At 50.7% G+C, this 21034-nt stretch overlaps 1 long non-coding RNA gene and 1 pseudogene across 1 annotated transcript in view; both read right to left on the bottom strand.

Moving 5' to 3' along the window:
* LOC142912343 (ephrin type-A receptor 4-like) overlaps nt 1-11449 on the bottom strand; it is a 29914-nt pseudogene extending 18465 nt beyond the window's left edge.
* Nucleotides 11450-11454: 5 nt separating this feature from the next.
* Nucleotides 11455-21034, bottom strand: part of LOC142912322 (uncharacterized) — a 12931-nt gene continuing 3351 nt past the window's right edge. Inside the window, exons 2-3 of the long non-coding RNA XR_012934043.1 lie at nt 14686-14750; nt 11455-11521 (exon numbers count right to left, since the gene is read on the bottom strand). This is a non-coding gene — a long non-coding RNA (uncharacterized LOC142912322). The remainder of the gene's footprint in view (nt 11522-14685; nt 14751-21034) is intronic.

Here is a 21034-nt window from a genome sequence, read left to right as displayed (position 1 = left end):
GGCGTAGTGGTTGGGTGGGGATGGTGCTGGTGAGTGGTGGTGGATGGGTGGTGGTGGTGGCGTAGTGGTTGGGTGGGGATGGTGCTGAGATGATGGGGATGGTGCTGGTGAGTGGTGCTGGTGAGTGGTGGTGGTGGGGTGGTGGTGGTGGCGGCGTAGTGGTTGGGTGGGGATGGTGCTGGGGTGGTGGTTGGTGGTGGTGGGGTTGGTAGTGGTTGGTGGTGGGTGGGTGGTGATTGGTGGTGGGTGGTGGTGGTGCTGGTTGGTGGTGGTGGGGTGGTGGTTGGGGGTTGGTGGTGGTGGGGTTGGTGGTGGTTGGTGGTGGTGGGGTTGGTGCTGGTTGGTGGTGGGTGGGTAGTGGTTGGGTAGTGGTTGGGTAGGGTTGATGCTGGTTGGTGGTGATTGGGTGGTGGTGGCTGGTGGTGGTGGGTGGTGGCTGGATTGGGTGGTGGTGATGATTGGGTGGTGGTGGTGATTGGGTGGTGGTGGTGATTGGGTGGTGGTGGTGATTGGGTGGTGGTGATTGGATGGTGGTGTTGTTGCTCACGTGCGGGAGATGTCTGGAAGTGGAGTGTGGGGCTGTAGTCTCCGTAGCCGGCGGCGTTGCGAGCGCGGACCTGCAGTGAGTAAACCGCGGCATGCCGGAGCCCCGTCACGGTGATGCTCGGCACGCTGGAGATCAGCCTCATTACCTCTCTCTCGTCGTCGTCATCCTGGTGGGGGGGGGGTACAGATGGGGGGGGGGGGTACAGATGGGGGGGGTACAGATGGGGGGGGGATGGGTTCAGACTCATCCCACAGAGACCCATTGAACCTGGGTCACGTGGTTCACAGCATATTGTTGTGTTAACTCTACTGCCCTCCACTTGCTAATGCAAAGACAAAGAACCCCCGTATAGTGTCAGCAGACTGTCGGGGCGAGTGCTGTTAGCGGCCACCTATGGAGGCACACGAGGGGGTGGGTGGTCAGCACCACGCCCGGCCGCCTTTGTATCCACAGTGGTGATGTTGTTGTATACGGCCCTTTTTCCACAATTAATATCCATAAGAATATTTACGGATGCATACACCTAGATTTCTTTTTCCTTTCTTTCGTGACAAACAATTTATATTTTTTAATGAATAAAACCCGTAAGCCAGAAACACGAAAAACCAGATGTCGGTCATAAACAGGCCATATATATATAAAGAAATAATAAAACTCTCAAGGCGAGGATGTAACAGCTATCGGCAAAAATCTCCAGGTGAACAAGAGTTTGATGGGCCCTTAGGAAAGGTCCCTCCGAGGTCAGAACACCAAGAGAGTAGACACGGAGACGCCAACAGGGTAAATCGTATACATATTCTTTTCCTTATTTGCCAGTAAAAAAAAAGGCAACAACAAGAATAAGATAGAATTAGCGATCCTAACGCTCACTCCAATTAAGAACAGGCCACCAGACACATCAGTGAATTATTATCCAATGATTAATTCGCTATCAAATGATTTTCACCTTTAATACTTTTACTGTTAAAACAAAGCTTGGAGCAGGAATACCGAGTCACATCAAAGGTTATCGAGAAGGAATGAGACAATGGGTAAACTTGCAAAAGAATTTAAACAATATCCCAAGCAACCCTGACCACCTTTGTCCCTCTCACAGCGCGGAGAAGCAGGAATTACACCTTATCACAAGGGGCCATCTGGAAAAGCCAGCCGGGTTTGATGAGGAGACACACCCCACCCCACACACGGCAACCAGGCAAAGACAGTTTTAAAGAAAATTGCAATATAATATTAATAATAACAACGTGTTAACCTTACACGACATTCCATTATAGAACCTTACAGAACCAAGGGATATGGATTCCAACAATCAAGAAACAGACCTCTTAAACTCAGGATGATAATTATTTTTCTTTTTAATAATTCTATCATAACAATTCGAACCTCGGTAAAACCGAGAGGTGTCGGGAGGATGTAGTTACAAACACGAGTCTTGGCGAACATGGGACCAAATGGTATTTGAGAAATATAAGTCGAAAGTATAAAGAGGTGCTCCCGACCACCTTTGTCTCTCCCAAAGAACGCGAGAGAGGAATTTCACGCCAGGGCAAACAGATCGTTATCGCGGGGACCATCTGCCACACACGGGACTTAGTAGTGGCCCCCACCCCACCCTGCACACGGGCAGCAAAAGAGCGTATCTACTCGTTCACCAACGTCCGTCGAGTCCGAACCAACTACTGAAAGAAGAATCAACTGATACGTATGATACACTGCCCCCCACTACACGACAAACCAGACGTCTGCTTGACGCAAAGAATCGATTCCGAACATTGGCCTACTCTTTCACCACTCATACCATTCAACACACACACACACGGGTCATTAACAAAGCCTAAAACCTCAAGCCATTGAACCATCCGTGATTGTGGAAACATCGCAACGACCGAGTGAATAATCCATCGTTTTTAAGAGTGTTCATAATTTTCCTCTGTAATATTGTGCTGGGGCTGTACTTCTAACCGCATAAATTACCAACTGACCCATTAAGAAGGATTAATTCTTGGCACCTCACCACGGAGCGCCGCTCGCGGGGGTGAAGAGCGTGCTCAACCGGTTCCCTGTCAGGGATCTGGCCACAATTAATTAAAAGATTGGCCCGAGATAAGGATCTAAAAAGGAAACATCGCCACCCATTGAGTCGCGTTGAGAAGTCGATTAGAAATACTTGAGTCGTTCGTTAATATTTTCTTTCTACATAATCTTGCTGGTATCCACGAATGAAATAACGAATTCAAACGCATATTTGTGCCTCCAAGAATAATACTGGTTGGAGTGCCCTTTCAACGAGTAGCGTTGCATAATAATTAGGCATCCTATTGTTAACAACGTGACAATAATTGCATTAAGGGCCGCGCATGATCAATGACCGAATGCTGTGTTGTGTGACAATTCAAGTAACGAAGCATTGCGGCCATCGAGTGTTGTTGATAAGGTAATTAGAAGTATTTCAGTCGAATGCTTTAAATTCATAATCGTTATGAATCAATGAACGAACATCAACGTGGTACTATGCTGACGATTTCAAGCATAATAACTTCGCATATCAGAATGTATTAAGGATTGGATACGAATCAAAGACCAAGTGCCGTATTGTGTAACAATTCAAGTATACGAGTTTGCATATTATAAAGTTAAGGTTTGATAGAATAGTTCGCATATTTTTAATCTCTCTCTCAACAACCGATCGATTGCGTTACGCGTCGGGAATTAACCACAGGTGCCGCTATCGAGGTGAAACAACGCAATCGTGATGTTATCATGTTAACGCTGTGTTGAAATTCCAAATCCCGAGATTGAGTTTTCATATTATCCAAAAATTAAAGTTAGCTAGAAATAAAATTGATAAAAGCAGAACGTTTGTGTGTGATTCTTCCTGAAATCCTGCATAATATTGTTCTGCGTATGAGATCTGAATCCTGGGGACCTATCATAAGTACACTATCACCACACATAATCCATAACACACATAATTCATAATGTTCAATCGAGAGTAATCGTATCCTTATCGATAATACGGAATTAAAGAGCAGAGTCGAATCGACTCTCTCTCATTCACGCTCACAACGCCTGCGTCACTGCATACGATTAATTGCGTTATTCCAATTCATAACACAATCCTCGTCACCGAGGCTCGACCTTATAATCCATAACGACCTGCATTATCATAACCACGCCCACTCGCATAAATTAATACGATTATCTCTCGAATCAGCATAATTTATGCGCATAATTACACTGATTAACATAATTTCGGATAAATTATGCGAATCTCAAATTTAATTTAATTTTCATTGTTTTCATCAATTTTCATAACACCTATATATACAACAATGTTTACTACACACCGCACCAGGGTACTCAATTTGAGGCTGAGTCGACCTAGGGGAGACCCAGGACTCGTTCAGATTATCGTCACCGGTGCCGGTTGCCGTGAGCGGGAATCGAACTCGAGACGCCGGGTTCGTAGCGCAGCGTAGAGCGTACCGCTGCACCACCGCTCAGCACGCACGCGCGTGCACATTCACACGCACACGCGCGCAAGTAAAATGGATAATCGCGAGCCGCTACGCACCTCGTCAAAGCATTTGACTTCATAGTCCATAACGATGCCATTGGGCTGCTCCGGCTCGGCCCAGGTCAACAGGACGGCGTCTTCAGAGACGATCTCCGTGTGGACACGCACCACGGGTGACGGTGCTGCGGGCAATCACAGCACGTGGTCACGCGCTAACTCATTTGTTTACCCCCCTGGCCAACGTCTCGAGGTGCGGTGAGTGACAATCGGTGTGCGTTTCCCCTTGCTGCTGAATGAAATACGAGTTGCGGTGAGATGTTCAAACACCAAGCAGACGGACGCCGCTTTGTGAGCAATCAACTCAACTTGCAACAGCCACACACGCGGTGCTTTGTGGTGAACATGCGAACATGGCTATGATGATGATAATTATAACAGATGATGCATTGTCTTTAAGAATAATAATTAGAGTGGTATATGCATTAAGAATAATATAATTATAATGTTACATGTGTAGTGGAGTAACGCGCGTGCTGGGGGGGTTTGCAAGCGGTGTGCACGGATGTGTGAGGTCGTATCGGGGCGAACAGGAGCAGCGAGAGACGCCCAAAAAAGATGCAGAGCAGTGATTGGCTGGCTGCAAATGCAGGCGGACAATTTAGATGCAGAGCGGTGATTGGCTGGCTGCAAATGCAGGCGGACAACTAAGATGAAGAGCGATGATTGGCTGGCTGCAAATGCAGGCGGACAATTTAGATGCAGAGCGGTGATTGGCTGGCTGCAAATGCAGGCGGACAACTAAGATGCAGAGCGGTGATTGGCTGGCTGCAAATGCAGGCGGCCAATTTAGATGCAGAGCGGTGATTGGCTGGCTGCAAATGCAGGAGGACAATTTAGATGGAGAGCGGTGATTGGCTGGCTGCAAATGCAGGCAGACAACTAAGATGCAGAGCGGTGATTGGCTGGCTGCAAATGCAGGCGGACAATTTAGATGCAGAGCGGTGATTGGCTGGCTGCAAATGCAGGCGGACAACTAAGATGAAGAGCGATGATTGGCTGGCTGCAAATGCAGGCGGACAATTTAGATGCAGAGCGGTGATTGGCTGGCTGCAAATGCAGGCGGACAACTAAGATGCAGAGCGGTGATTGGCTGGCTGCAAATGCAGGCGGCCAATTTAGATGCAGAGCGGTGATTGGCTGGCTGCAAATGCAGGAGGACAATTTAGATGGAGAGCGGTGATTGGCTGGCTGCAAATGCAGGCAGACAACTAAGATGCAGAGCGGTGATTGGCTGGCTGCAAATGCAGGCGGCCAATTTAGATGCAGAGCGGTGATTGGCTGGCTGCAGATGCAGGCGGACAACTAAGATGCAGAGCGGTGATTGGCTGGCTGCAAATGCAGGCGGCCAATTTAGATGCAGAGCGGTGATTGGCTGGCTGCAAATGCAGGCGGACAATTTAGATGCAGAGTGGTGATTGGCTGGCTGCAAATGCAGGCGGACAACTAAAATGCAGAGCGGTGATTGACTGGCTGCAAATGCAGGCGGACAATTTAGATGCAGAGCGGTGATTGGCTGGCTGCAAATGCAGGCGGCCAATTTAGATGCAGAGCAGTGATTGGCTGGCTGCAAATGCAGGCGGACAACTAAGATGCAGAGCGGTGATTGGCTGGCTGCAAATGCAGGCGGACAACTAAGATGCAGAGCGGTGATTGGCTGGCTGCAAATGCAGGCGGCCAATTTAGATGCAGAGCGGTGATTGGCTGGCTGCAAATGCAGGCGGCCAATTTAGATGCAGAGCGGTGATTGGCTGGCTGCATATGCAGGCGGACAATTTAGATGCAGAGTGGTGATTGGCTGGCTGCAAATGCAGGCGGACAACTAAGATGCAGAGCGGTGATTGACTGGCTGCAAATGCAGGCGGCCAATTTAGATGCAGAGCGGTGATTGGCTGGCTGCAAATGCAGGCGGCCAATTTAGATGCAGAGCAGTGATTGGCTGGCTGCAAATGCAGGCGGACAACTAAGATGCAGAGCGGTGATTGGCTGGCTGCAAATGCAGGCGGCCAATTTAGATGCAGAGCGGTAATTGGCTGGCTGCAAATGCAGGCGGACAACTGAGATGCAGAGCGGTGATTGGCTGGCTGCAAATGCAGGCGGCCAATTTAGATGCAGAGCGGTGATTGGCTGGCTGCAAATGCAGGCGGACAATTTAGATGCAGAGCGGTGATTGGCTGGCTGCAAATGCAGGCGGACAACTAAGATGCAGAGCGGTGATTGGCTGGCTGCAAATGCAGGCGGCCAATTTAGATGCAGAGCGGTGATTGCCTGGCTGCAAATGCAGGCGGACAATTTAGATGCAGAGTGGTGATTGGCTGGCTGCAAATGCAGACGGACAACTAAGATGCAGAGCGGTGATTGGCTGGCTGCAAATGCAGGCGGCCAATTTAGATGCAGAGCCGTGATTGGCTGGCTGCAAATGCAGGCAGACAACTAAGATGCAGAACGGTGATTGGCTGGCTGCAAATGCAGGCGGCCAATTTAGATGCAGAGCGGTGATTGGCTGGCTGCAAATGCAGGCGGACAATTTAGATGCAGAGTGGTGATTGGCTGGCTGCAAATGCAGGCGGACAACTAAGATGCAGAGCGGTGATTGGCTGGCTGCAAATGCAGGCGGCCAATTTAGATGCAGAGCGGTGATTGGCTGGCTGCAAATGCAGGCGGCCAATTTAGATGCAGAGCGGTGATTGGCTGGCTGCAAATGCAGGCGGACAATTTAGATGCAGAGTGGTGATTGGCTGGCTGCAAATGCAGGCGGACAACTAAGATGCAGAGCGGTGATTGGCTGGCTGCAAATGCAGGCGGCCAATTTAGATGCAGAGCGTTGATTGGCTGGCTGCAAATGCAGGCAGACAATTTAGATGCAGAGCAGTGATTGGCTGGCTGCAAATGCAGGCGGATAACTAAGATGCAGAGCGGTGATTGGCTGGCTTCAAATGCAGGCGGCCAATTTAGATGCAGAGCGGTGATTGGCTGGCTGCAAATGCAGGCGGACAATTTAGATGCAGAGCGGTGATTGGCTGGCTGCAAATGCAGGCGGACAACTAAGATGCTTAGCGGTGATTGGCTGGCTGCCAATGCAGGCGGCCAACTAAGATGCAGAGCGGTGATTGGCTGGCTGCAAATGCAGGCGGAGAACTAAGATGCAGAGCGGTGATTGGCTGGCTGCAAAGGCAGGCGGATAATTAAGATGCAGAGCGGTGATTGGCTGGCTGCAAATGCAGACGGCCAACTAAGATGCAGAGCGGTGATTGGCTGGCTGCAAATGCAGGCGGACAACTAAGATGCAGAGCGGTGATTGGCTGGCTGCAAAGGCAGGCGGATAATTAAGATGCAGAGCGGTGATTGGCTGGCTGCAAATGCAGACGGCCAACTAAGATGCAGAGCGGTGATTGGCTGGCTGCAAATGCAGGCGGCATTGTCTTTAATCATAATATAATTATCATGTTTTTGCATAGCATTTAAGAATAATATTATTATAATGTTACGTGCATGTTATAGCTTTTAAAAAAGGAGAATGTATTTTTTAAAAAATATTTTAAAAAACCATTTAAAAAAAGATAGAAAAAAAATATTTGACAAAAGCAACTAAATATCTAAAGATGAAAAGATTTCAAAAAAAGAAAGACGATGGCCGTGAGCGAGAGGAGGAGGGGGGGGACGACGACTCACGATCCCGTGACGTGGCGACGTGGACGGCCGCGAACGCCGAGGGGACGCCGCTCAGGCGGGAGACGCCATTGGTGGCGTGCACCTCCAGGGTGTAGGCGGCGTTCTCACGCAGGCCGCTCACCTCCACCTTGGCGTTCGTCAGCGGGAGCGGAGGCCGGAACCTCACGGCCGGGCCGCACGGCGGCGCCGGCTCCTGGCCCCTCTCCCCACCCCCCCCCCGCAGGGGGGGCGGGTGGAGCCGGCACACGACGGAGTAGGCGAGGTCGGAGCGCCCGCCGGGATTTGCCGGCGGGCTCCACCGGAGCGTCACCGAGGCGGCGGCGGAGAGCGGCGAGGTGACGACGTCCCTGGGGGCCGACGGCGGCTCTGGCCGGGGGGGGGGGCGGAACGGAGTTTATAGAGTAGTGTAGTAGGTAGTGTATAGTGTAGTGTATAGTGTAGTGTATAGCGCAGTAGTGTATAGTGTAGTGTAGTACTGTATAGTAGTAGTGTATAGTGTAGTGTATAGTGTAGTGTATAGTGTAGTGTATAGTGTAGTGTAGTAGGTAGTGTATAGTGTAGTGTATAGTGTAGTGTATAGTAGTGTATAGTGTAGTGTAGTGTATAGTGTAGGGTAGTAGTTTATAGTGTAGTGTATAGTGTAGTAGGTAGTGTATAGTGTAGTGTATAGTGTAGTAGTGTATAGTGCATAGTAGTGTATAGTGTAGTGTATAGTATAGTGTATAGTGTAGTAGTGTATAGTGTAGTGTACAGTGTAGTAGTGTATAGTGTAGTGTATAGTGTAGTGTATAGTGTAGTGTATAGTGTAGTGTGTAGTGTAGTGTAGTAGGTAGTGTATAGTGTAGTAGTGTATAGTGTAGTAGTGTATAGTGTAGTGTAGTAGTGTAGAGTGTAGTGTAGTAGTGTATAGTGTAGTGTAGTAGTGTATAGTATAGTGTAGTAGTGTATAGTGCAGTGTAGTAGTGTATAGTGTAGTGTATAGTGTAGTGTAGTAGTGTAGTGTATAGTGTAGTGTAGTAGTGTATAGTGTAGTGTATAGTGTAGTGTATAGTGTAGTGTGTAGTGTAGTGTAGTAGGTAGTGTATAGTGTAGTGTAGTAGTGTATAGTGTAGTAGTGTATAGTGTAGTGTAGTAGTGTAGAGTGTAGTGTAGTAGTGTATAGTGTAGTGTAGTAGTGTATAGTATAGTGTAGTAGTGTATAGTGCAGTGTAGTAGTGTATAGTGTAGTGTATAGTGTAGTGTAGTAGTGTAGTGTATAGTGTAGTGTAGTAGTGTATAGTGTATAGTGTAGTGTATAGTGTAGTGTGTAGTGTAGTAGGTAGTGTATAGTGTAGTGTATAGTGTAGTGTAGTAGTGTATAGTGTAGTGTAGTAGTGTAGTGTATAGTGTAGTGTAGTACTGTATAGTGTAGTGTAGTGTATAGTGTAGGGTAGTAGTTTATAGTGTAGTGTATAGTGTAGTGTAGTAGGTAGTGTATAGTGTAGTGTATAGTGTAGTAGTGTATAGTGCATAGTAGTGTATAGTGTAGTGTATAGTATAGTGTATAGTGTAGTAGTGTATAGTGTAGTGTACAGTGTAGTAGTGTATAGTGTAGTGTATAGTGTAGTGTATAGTGTAGTGTATAGTGTAGTGTGTAGTGTAGTGTAGTAGGTAGTGTATAGTGTAGTAGTGTATAGTGTAGTAGTGTATAGTGTAGTGTAGTAGTGTAGAGTGTAGTGTAGTAGTGTATAGTGTAGTGTAGTAGTGTATAGTATAGTGTAGTAGTGTATAGTGCAGTGTAGTAGTGTATAGTGTAGTGTATAGTGTAGTGTAGTAGTGTAGTGTATAGTGTAGTGTAGTAGTGTATAGTGTAGTGTATAGTGTAGTGTATAGTGTAGTGTGTAGTGTAGTGTAGTAGGTAGTGTATAGTGTAGTGTAGTAGTGTATAGTGTAGTAGTGTATAGTGTAGTGTAGTAGTGTAGAGTGTAGTGTAGTAGTGTATAGTGTAGTGTAGTAGTGTATAGTATAGTGTAGTAGTGTATAGTGCAGTGTAGTAGTGTATAGTGTAGTGTATAGTGTAGTGTAGTAGTGTAGTGTATAGTGTAGTGTAGTAGTGTATAGTGTATAGTGTAGTGTATAGTGTAGTGTGTAGTGTAGTAGGTAGTGTATAGTGTAGTGTATAGTGTAGTGTAGTAGTGTATAGTGTAGTGTAGTAGTGTAGTGTATAGTGTAGTGTAATACTGTATAGTGTAGTGTAGTAGTGTATAGTGTAGTAGTGTATAGTGTAGTGTATGGCGCATAGTGAACGAACTTGCACAGGCCACAGACTGGGGCTCGCCGCTGGGCCGGAAGTATCCATCGTGGCAGGTGCAGGACGTCGCTCCGATGACGCTGCCCGTGCTGTGTGGCGGACACCGGGAGCAGAAGCTGTCTTGGGCCGTCTCCTTATAAGAGCCCTGCTCACACACTGCACGCACAAAGGTCCCGCCCCCCGACCTGTAGCCTTTACAGACTCAGTTTAACACCTTTATTATGAACCTTTACAGACTGTTGGTGCTGTCAGTAGCGAGAGATGGGGAGAGAGATGAGCAGATGGGGAGAGAGATGAGCAGATGGGGAGAGAGATGAGATGGGGTGGGTGAGAGAGTGCGTGGGTGGGTAAGTGGTTGGGTGAGTGAGAAAGTGGGTGAGTGAGTGGATGAGTAGGTATGTGGGTGGGTGAGTGGGTGAGTGGGTGAGTGGGTGAGTGAGTGGGTGAGTGAGTGGTTGGGTGAATGGGTGAGTGAGTGAGTGAGTGGGTGGGTGGGTGAGTGAGTGAGTGGGTGGGCGAGTGAGTGAGTGGGTGGGTGAGTGGTTGAGTGAGTGAGTGGGTGAGTCAGTGGGTGAGTGAGTGAGTGGGTGGGAGGATAAGTGGTTGGGTGGGTGGGTGAGTGAGTGAGTAGGTGGGTGGGTGAGTGAGTGGGTGAGTGAGTGGGTGAGTGGGCGAGTGAGTGTGTGGGAGGTCCGCTGGGTCTTTCCACATCTCTCTCGAGGGTAAGCGATGATGAATCTACTAAAACAAATCCCAACGCGTCACCTTGGCAGGCGTTCCCCGCCTGCTGGTACCCGGCACGGCAGACGCAGCTCCCGGGGTGGCCCTCCCACTCGCCGTCGGCGTTGCAGAACATCGCCGGCTCCGGCTCCCCCTCGGGCCGGAGCGCGTGGCCCACGCATGCCCCCGTCACCTCCGACAGCGCCCACGGCCCGTCGCCGGCGGCCGGAGCGTCGGGGAACTCGGCGAGGCGGACCGCGAGGGCCGGGCAGCGCCTGCGGTAGACGCGCACGGACGCCAGCCACGCGCAGGCCCCCGTGTCGCGGAACGCCAGACGGAGGCCGCCCCGGGAGAGGGGCCCCACGTCGCCCGCCGCCTCGACCTCCGACCCGCCCGAGCCGACGACGTCGACCTTGGAGAAGAGCCGCCGCTCGTCGTCGGCGAAGACCCCGGCGGCGACGTCGCCGGGGTCGTCCGACTCCCGGTAGTAAACGTCCAACGTGTCGTCGTCGCAGCCGGCGGCGGAGGCGGCGGCGGCCGGGAGGCGACGGGGGCACCGGCGCCGTAAGCTGAAGCGGAACTCGAGGAAGATGCGGCGAGCGTCGCCGCGCGGGATCCAGGCGGTGCGCAGCCACTTGTCCTGCCTGGGTACGGCGGGGCGGCACTGCGCCTGGTACAGCCTGGGCCTTGAGCGTTGGCCACTCGTAGCCTGCTGCCACTGCGGTCGTGGTGAGGGGAGAGGGAGTGGAGTGTGGGAGGGAGTGTGGGGGGGAGTGTAGATGTCACAGTGATTCTGAAACATTGTTCTCCACTCCTTGAATCAATTTTTATAACCTGTAAACCGTTTTACTCGCTTCGCGAGTTCGCGTCGCTCATTTTGGTCGGAGTTTATTTGCCGCCATGTCCTCAGGTTAAAGAGGCCCAACGCATGCTCGCCGATCAGATTCTGAGTGTGGAGCGAGCAAATCCAGATTCGTTGGTTATCGTACTTGGCGACTTTAACAAAGGTAATCTCAGCCACGAACTCCCCAAATACATACAATTCATTAAATGCCCAACCAGAGAAGGGAACACTCTGGATCACTGCTACACTACAGTCAGTAGAGCCTACCACGCCGTCCCCCGAGCAGCACTAGGACACTCTGACCATGCCATGGTCCACCTGATTCCTGCATACAGGCAGAAACTAAAACTCTGTAAACCTGCTGTGAGGACATCTAAACAGTGGACCAGTGAGACTGTGGAAGATTTGCGGGCGTGCTTAGACTGTACTGACTGGGATATGTTCACGACTGCTACCAATAGTCTGGATGAACTCACAGAGGCTGTGACGTCCTACATCAGCTTCTATGAGGACTGCTGTATCCCAACACGTAACAAGGTGAACTTTAACAACAACAAGCCCTGGTTCTCAGCAAAGCTCAGAAGGTTGAGGTTGGAGAAGGAGGAAGCGTTTAGGAGTGGAGATAGAGACAGATTCAAGGAGTCGAAGAACAGGTTTAGCAAAGCGGTGAGAGAGGCTAAACGACTGTACTCAGAGAGACTAAAACACCAGTTCTCTACTAACGACTCTGCTTCTGTCTGGAGAGGGCTCAGGCAGATCACCAACTACAAGCCCAGAGCTCCCCACACCACTAACGACTCCCGCCTGGCCAACGACCTGAACGAGTTCTACTGCAGATTTGAAAGACAATTGGACTGTCCTGAACTACCCCTTCCCACTCAAGAGGCCCCATCCCCCACCCATACTACAGAGACGACTCTCTCCTTTCAGGAGGGAGACGTTAATAGACTTTTCAAGAGGCAGAATCCACGCAAAGCAGCCGGGCCGGACTCTGTCTCTCCAGCCACCCTCAGGCACTGCGCTGACCAGCTGTCTCCGGTGTTCACCTACCTCTTTAACACCTCCCTGGAGACATGCCATGTACCAGCCTGTCTCAAGTCCTCCACCATCATCCCTGTGCCCAAAAAGCTAAGGCCAACAGGACTAAATGATTACAGACCGGTCGCCCTTACATCTGTGGTAATGAAGTCTTTTGAGCGCCTGGTCCTGGCACACCTCAAAGCCATCACAGACCCTCTCCTGGACCCCCTTCAGTTTGCCTACAGAGCCAACAGGTCTGTGGACGATACAGTTAACATGGCCCTCCACTTCACCCTACAGCATCTGGACGCCCCAGCATCCTACGCCAGGATCCTGTTTGTGGACTTCAGCTCTGCCTTCAACACCATCATCCCTGCCCTGCTTCAGGACAAGCTCTTCCAGCTGAATGTGCCATACACCACCTGTAAATGGATCACAGACTTCCTGTCTGACAGGAAGCAGTGCGTTAAGCTGGGAACACAAGTCTCTGACTCCAGCTCCATCAGCACCAGAACTCCTCAGGGCTGCGTCCTTTCCCCACTGCTCTTCTCTCTGTATACCAACAGCTGCACCTCCAATCATCTGTCCGTCAAACTCTTGAAGTTTGCGGACGACACCACCCTCATTGGGCTGATCTCTGGTGGGGATGAGTCTGACTATAGGTGGGAAGCTGACAACCTGGTGACCTGGTGTAGCCAGAACAACTTAGAGCTAAATGCTCTAAAGACAGTTGAGATGGTTGTGGACTTCAGGAAGAATACAGCCCCACTCACCCCCATCACCCTGTTAGACTCCCCAGTCAAAAGTGTAGAGTCCTTCCGCTTCCTGGGCACTATTCTCTCCTGGGACCTCAAGTGGGAACTGAACATCAGCTCCCTCACCAAGAAAGCTCAACAGAGGATTTACTTTCTATGGCAGCTGAAGAAATTCAACCTGCCAAAGACAATGATGGTGCAATTCTATACAGCAATCATTGAATCCATCCTCACCTCCTCCATAACCGTCTGGTACGCTGCTGCCACTGCCAAGGACAAGAGCAGACTGCAGCGTATCATCCACACTGCTGAGAAGGTAATTGCCTGCAATCTACCAACCCTCGAGGACCTGCACACGACAAGGACCATGAGGCGAGCGAGGAAGATTGGGTTTCCTGCCGGTAAGGCATGACTCTCGACAGCCCAGGGGGGGGAACAGGAGCGCGGCGGCCCTTCCCCGCCCGGTGAGGAGTGCAGCGGCGGCAGCTCCCACACTAGTGGAGAGTCTGGGGGCGTCGGTACTTCGCGGGCAGGGTCGCAGGCAGGAGAGATCCCGGGGGCCGACGACCCTAACATAATCATCATCAGGTGTGAAAACCACAGCAAGAAATTTAGAAAAAAGTGGCGTTTTTTTAACGTTAGCACCACGGAGAGCGATTTGGCAGTTCAGAAGGACGAGTCCATCTATGTTCGGAAAAGAGGAGGGGGGAGACGAAAAATAATGGATGAGGTCTGAAGGCCACCGTAAGCGTGAACAATCAATTAAGACCCGAAATGGTTTATCAAATCCTTCCAATGATTGCTAAGCCAGAATCCATCTTCTCGGTTGAAATTGTCTCTGTGTTTGTATATGTGAATAGACTCATGAACGAATCTCTCATGGTAGCCAGATGGCTTGCAAAGAACCTCTGTCTTGGAGAAGTCAATGTCATGTGAGCCTACTGAATTATAACAGTGATCTGCCACGGCCGAGGTGTTGGTCCTACCGTGTTTCAGGTCTGCTTTGTGTTCACGAATGCGGTCCGAGACATGTCATTTGGTTTCTCCAATATAACTACTCCCACCGAGGCAACTTAGCGTTGTCTGTATTTATTTAAAGTTGCGCATTTTGATGATGTGACGTCACATTTCTCAAACCTCCCTCTCTCGTCACGCATCGTCACAAATGTCTGACCCCGCCCTCTAAGTGCGTGACGTCATCTATGGACGCCCCTCCCCCCCCGAACATCCACGGAGGTCTCGTGGCCTCCACGCTCGACTCACCCCATCGGGCGGGAAGGCGACCCAGCCGAGGTCGCCCTGCGCGGTCTCCGTGTCGAGCAGGTCCACTGCGGCGGGGTGGGTGGGTGGGGGGAGAGACACGCGCACGCGCGCACACAGAGAGAGACGAAGTTTCAAGTTTGTTAGGTACGAGCTGTACTACCCGGCTACGCCCGGGACGAGGATTCACCACGTCCCCCCAGTAGCGATGTTCACACAGCAGAGCAGGTACTCGTTTGATGCCGAGTCGACCTAGGGAAGGCCCAGGACCGGTAAAAAAATAATCGTCACCGGCGGTGGCCGTGAGCGGGAATCGAACTCGGGTCACTACACTACGTGTTACGCTTCCACGTGCGCGGGTCACGTGACAGATTTGACGTCACAGCTCACTTGACGTGCAAAAAAAATAGATGCATTATTGAGCTACCCCCCTAAAGAAAAAGCAAAAGTGTATTTTTATAATTTTAGGATGGTGTACAGTCTGGAAAGCACCCACGTGGCAAATTTCCAGTTTGTTACATGTCGGGAAGTACGCTAAACATTTTGAACAGACACGCACAAACACAACTTTGCCTTTTATATCTATGGAGATAGCGTTGTGAGCCATGCGGCTCTCAAGTCGGGTGCAGCCGCAACAAACAAAATATGAACACAGAACATCTTAAAGCGACAACGCGTAACAGAAACATCCTGGAAAAAAACAGCAAATATTTAATATAAAACGCCGCGTGCAAAAAATCCCCACCATCGTGTACACGACGGCTGTCACGGACTGCCGGGGCAAGTGCTGCTGCTGCTCGCGAGTAGCAGCACCTACCAAGGCTACCGGCACTGTGGCACACGAGGGCGTGGGTGGCCAGCACCACGCCCGGCCGCCTTTGTCTCCCCAGTGGCGATGTTTACTACACACCGCACCAGGTTACTCATTTGAGCTTGAGTCGACCTAGGGGACGCCCAGGACCGGTTCAGAGAATCGTCACTGACGGTGTTGGCCGTGAGAGGGAATCGAACTTGTGCCGGGTTCGTAGCGCAGCGCGCTAACAGCTACATACACACACACAACAACTGCCATTCGCCACTAAGTGGTGGTGACATCACCACGACGCTTGTGCCAGGCCATGTGCACCTTGAGGCCACGCTGGCAGGTCACGGGGCAGACCCAGGTGTCACGGGTCGACTGACTGAGATGACCGAAATGACTGGCTGGTGCACCACCTGTGCCCCCTACTGTGCCAACCTGCTGTGCTTTAGCCACCCGGCGTTCCGCTCGTTGTTGTGAGCGTCGCTCCTCCACCCTCCGTTGTTGTTGGAGGGCGACTGCCTCCAACTGCCCAGTAGCGTCCTTCACGAGCCTCCTCCACAGAGGCCAATTTTGACACCGCTGGTACCAGTCATCGACAAGTCCACTCAGCTCCACGTCCTCCCGTACCACATCACTCCATCTCCTCTCTAGCCCGTGCCGCGCCCGTTTAGCCCCCTCGATCCGGCCGAACAAAAGCTGTTTCGGCATGCGGTGGCTGGGCATGCGGGCTACATGACCCAGCCTTGCCTGCCGGAGGAGCTCATCGATGGGACCTTGCCCAGATCTTTCAAGGATTTGTGAGCTCCTCACACAATCCAGTCTGGTTAAACCCAGGATGGATCGTAGGCAGGCCAGCCTAAATGTTTCAACCGGCGAAAATGCTCCATTAAGGGGGTCCACGTTTCGCAAGCGTAGAGAAGGGAGGGAATGACCGTGGCCGAGAAGACCTGAAGCTTAGTGCGGAGCGACAGACCAGGTAGCTTCCACACAGCGTTACGCAACCGATGAAAAGATATTGCCGCTCGACTGATTCGGAGTGAGACCTCTGCTGTTAAACTGGAGCCAGTCATAAGCACACTGCCCAGGTATGGGAAACTCTCCACTCTCTCCACAACTGCCCCATCACCGATTGGGAGTTGTGGGGGTGGAGTGTCCGATGGTACAAAATATCCAGGCAGGTGCTTAGTTTTGGTGTGGCTGAAGGTAAGGCCCCCATCTCTTAGTGGCACGCTCCAGTCTCAGCAGCAGCGTCTCCAACTCCTCCTCTGAATGAGCAGCTATTACCAAATCATCAGCATACATAACGTGGTTGAGCAATAGGGAGCCATCCCTTGACCGCACCCGGGCATCGATCAGCCTCCCATTATAGCTGTACCAAATGGAGATTCCCCCGGTAGAGACACACACACTCACACACGTACACAGACACACACTCACACGTACTCAGACACACACTCACACGTACACAGACACACACTCACACGTACATACATGTACACACACTCACAGACACACACTCACACACGTACACAGACACACACTCACACGTACACTCACACGTACACAGACACACTCACATACAAGACAAGACAAAGATCCCCATATAGCCTTAACAGACTGTAGGGGCAAGTGCTGTTAGCGAGCACCTATGAAGGCCGAAACGGTACACGAGGGGGTGGGTGGCCAGCACCACGCCCGACCGCCTTTGTCTCCCTAGTGGCAATGTACTCATTTGAGGCTGAGTCGACCTAAGGGAGGCCCGGGACCGGTTCGAATAATCGTCACTGGTGTTGGCCGTGAGCGGGAATCGAACCCGGGTTGCCAGGTTCATAGCGCAGCGCGCTAACCGCTACACTATCGCACATACATACACACGTACACACACGTACACACACTCACACGTACACAAACACACACACTCACACGTACACAGACACACACTCACACGTACACAGACACACTCACGTACACACACATACGTACACACACGTACACAAACACACACTCACACGTACACACACGTACACACTCTCTCTTCATGTGGTCGCATGGATTTTTCCCTCCGTGTCCTCCGCTTCCCCCACCACCCCCACCCCCACATCGAGAATGGACGTGGCCGCCACGCGGGGCATCATCATCATCAGTTTGTGGTCACCGCTCGCTGTGCATCATCTCAGCACGCGGTGAGACGCTTCGAGCGGCGTCGGCGTCGTCTAAACAAGCGAGCAGCCTCGCCTGCTAGCGTCAAAGGCTCCGTCGGAGCGCTCCATCTCGGCGAACGAGTTGACTCCGCGGGGAACGAGAGAGACGCGGAGAGAGACGTGGAGCTTTCAAAGAGCCATCGTTGTGCGGAGCCACGAGCCGCTTTGTGTTTTTGTCACCTTCAGTTTATCAGATGTTTTTTTTCTTCAGTTTCAGTTTATTTTGGTTATAGCCCCTGTGAGCCGTTCGGCTCTTGAATCGGGTCCAACCGCAACAAACACAAAAACACAAAAACACGAACGAGAAAACAGAGTGACTATGTGGTGACTGTGTAAACAGAAAATCCGTGAAAAAAAACGCATGCAAAAATATTCCTGAAAAAAGCACCGTACACCACCAATGCTGTGTGTGTACCACCAACACTGTGTGTACACCACCAACACTGTGTGTACACCACCAACACTGTGTGTGTACCACCAACACTGTGTGTACACCACCAACACTGTGTGTACACCACCAACCCCTGGTGCACCACCAACCCCTGGTGCACCACCAACCCCTGGTGCACCACCAACACTGTGTGTACACCACCAACACTGTGTGTACACCACCAACACTGTGTGTACACCACCAACGCTGTGTGTACACCACCAACACTGTGTGTACACCACCAACACTGTGTGTACACCACCAACACTGTGTGTACACCACCAACACTGTGTGTGTACACCACCAACACTGTGTGTACACCACCAACACTGTGGTGTACACCACCAACACTGTGTACACCACCAACCCCTGGTACACCACCAACACTGTGTGTACACCACCAACACTGTGGTGTACACCACCAACACTGTGTACACCACCAACACTGTGTGTGTACCACCAACACTGTGTGTACACCACCAACACTGTGTGTACACCACCAACGCTGTGTGTACACCACCAACACTGTGTGTAATCAGAATCAGAAAGGGTTTTATTCGCCATGTAAGTTCACACCGACACGGAATTTACTTTGGCAGGATGGTGCATACATTCAACATATAGGAATCTAAAATCTTAAATAAGTTTTAAACAAGTCTTACTATAATAAGGGTTAAAAGTCTAACACTAAGGGGCTGAAGTATATAAAATTAAATAAATATCGAATATAAAATAGCTTTAAGATATAATTTAAAAATACAAATAGGGAAACATAGTTAATATCAGCAACGTGTCGTTATGTAGATCAAATGTTAAAAACAGTGTTAGCCCTTGGCCTTGTTTAACAGGCCAGCAGCAGATGGGAAGAAACTGTTTTTATGGCGTGAGGTTTTGGTCCTGATGGACCGAAGCCTTCTGCCGGAGGGGAGTAGCTGAAACAGAGAGTGTCCAGGGTGGGAGAAATCGGCCATAATCTTCCTCGCTCGCCTCATAGACCTTGTCGTGTGCAGGTCCTCGAGGGTCGGTAGATTGCAGGCAATTACCTTCTCAGCAGTGTGGATGATACGCTGCAGTCTGCTCTTGTCCTTGGCAGTGGCAGCAGCGTACCAGACGGTTATGGAGGAGGTGAGGATGGATTCAATGATCGCTGTATAGAATTGCACAATCATTGTCTTTGGCAGGTTGAATTTCTTCAGCTGCCGTAGAAAGTACATCCTCTGTTGAGCTTTCTTGGTGAGGGAGCTGATGTTCAATTCCCACTTGAGGTCCCGGGAGAGAATAGTGCCCAGGAAGCGGAAGGACTCTACAATTTTTACTGGGGAGTCTAACAGGGTGATGGGGGTGAGTGGTGCTGTATTCTTCCTGAAGTCCACAACCATCTCAACTGTCTTTAGAGCATTTAGCTCTAAGTTGTTCTGGCTACACCAGGTCACCAGATTGTCAGCTTCCCACCTATAGTCAGACTCATCCCCACCAGAGATCAGCCCAATGAGGGTGGTGTCATCCGCAAACTTCAATAGTTTGACGGACAGATGATTGGAGGTGCAGCTGTTGGTATACAGGGAGAAGAGCAGAGGGGAAAGGACGCAGCCCTGAGGAGTTCCGGTGCTGATGGACCTGGAGCCAGAGACTTGTGTTCCCAGCTTAACGCACTGCTTCCTGTCAGACAGGAAGTCTGTGATCCATTTACAGGTGGTGTATGGCACGTTCAGCTGGAAGAGCTTGTCCTGAAGCAGGGCAGGGATGATGGTGTTGAAGGCAGAGCTGAAGTCCACAAACAGGATCCTGGCGTAGGATGCTGGGGCGTCCAGATGCTGTAGGGTGAAGTGGAGGGCCATGTTAACTGCATCGTCCACAGACCTGTTGGCTCTGTAGGCAAACTGAAGGGGGTCCAGGAGAGGGTCTGTGATGGCTTTGAGGTGTGCCAGGACCAGGCGCTCAAAAGACTTCATTACCACAGATGTAAGGGCGACCGGTCTGTAATCATTTAGTCCTGTTGGCCTTAGCTTTTTGGGCACAGGGATGATGGTGGAGGACTTGAGACAGGCTGGTACATGGCATGTCTCCAGGGAGGTGTTAAAGATGTTGGTGAACACCGGAGACAGCTGGTCAGCGCAGTGCCTGAGGGTGGCTGGAGAGACAGAGTCCGGTTCGGCTGCTTTGTGTGGATTCTGCCTCTTGAAAAGTCTATTAACTTCTCCCTCCTGAAAGGAGATAGTCGTCTCTGTAGTATTGGTGGGGGATGGGGCCTCTTGGGTTGGAAGGGGTGGTTCAGGACAGTCCAATTGTCTTTCAAATCTACAGTAGAACTCGTTCAGGTCGTTGGCTAGGCGGGAGTCGTTAGTGGTGTGGGGGGCTCTGGGTTTGTAGTTGGTGATCTGCCTGAGCCCTCTCCAGACAGAAGCAGCGTCGTTTGTAGAGAACTGGTGTTTTAGTCTCTCTGAGTACAGTCGTTTAGCCTCTCTCACCGCTTTGCTAAACCTGTTCTTCGACTCCTTGAATCTGTCTCTATCTCCACTCCTAAACGCTTCCTCCTTCTCCAACCTCAACCTTCTGAGCTTTGCTGAGAACCAGGGCTTATTGTTGTTAAAGTTCACCCTGGTACGTGTTGGGATACAGCAGTCCTCACAGAAGCTGATGTAGGACGTCACAGCCTCTGTGAGTTCATCTAGACTATTGGTAGCAGTCGTGAACATATCCCAGTCAGTACAGTCTAAGCACGCCCGCAAATCTTCCACAGCCTCACTGGTCCACTGTTTAGATGTCCTCACAGCAGGTTTACAGAGTTTTAGTTTCTGCCTGTATGCAGGAATCAGGTGGACCATGGCATGGTCAGAGTGTCCTAGTGCTGCTCGGGGGACGGCGTGGTAGGCTCTACTGACTGTAGTGTAACAGTGATCCAGAGTGTTCCCTTCTCTG

The sequence above is a fragment of the Petromyzon marinus genome, unplaced genomic scaffold (assembly GCF_048934315.1).
Source record: "Petromyzon marinus isolate PM22_M1 ecotype Great Lakes invasive population unplaced genomic scaffold, UKy_Petmar_22M1.pri1.0 PM_G_Scaffold_2, whole genome shotgun sequence".
Lineage (NCBI taxonomy): Eukaryota > Metazoa > Chordata > Hyperoartia > Petromyzontiformes > Petromyzontidae > Petromyzon > Petromyzon marinus.
This window is presented reverse-complemented; position numbering and strand designations above follow the sequence as displayed.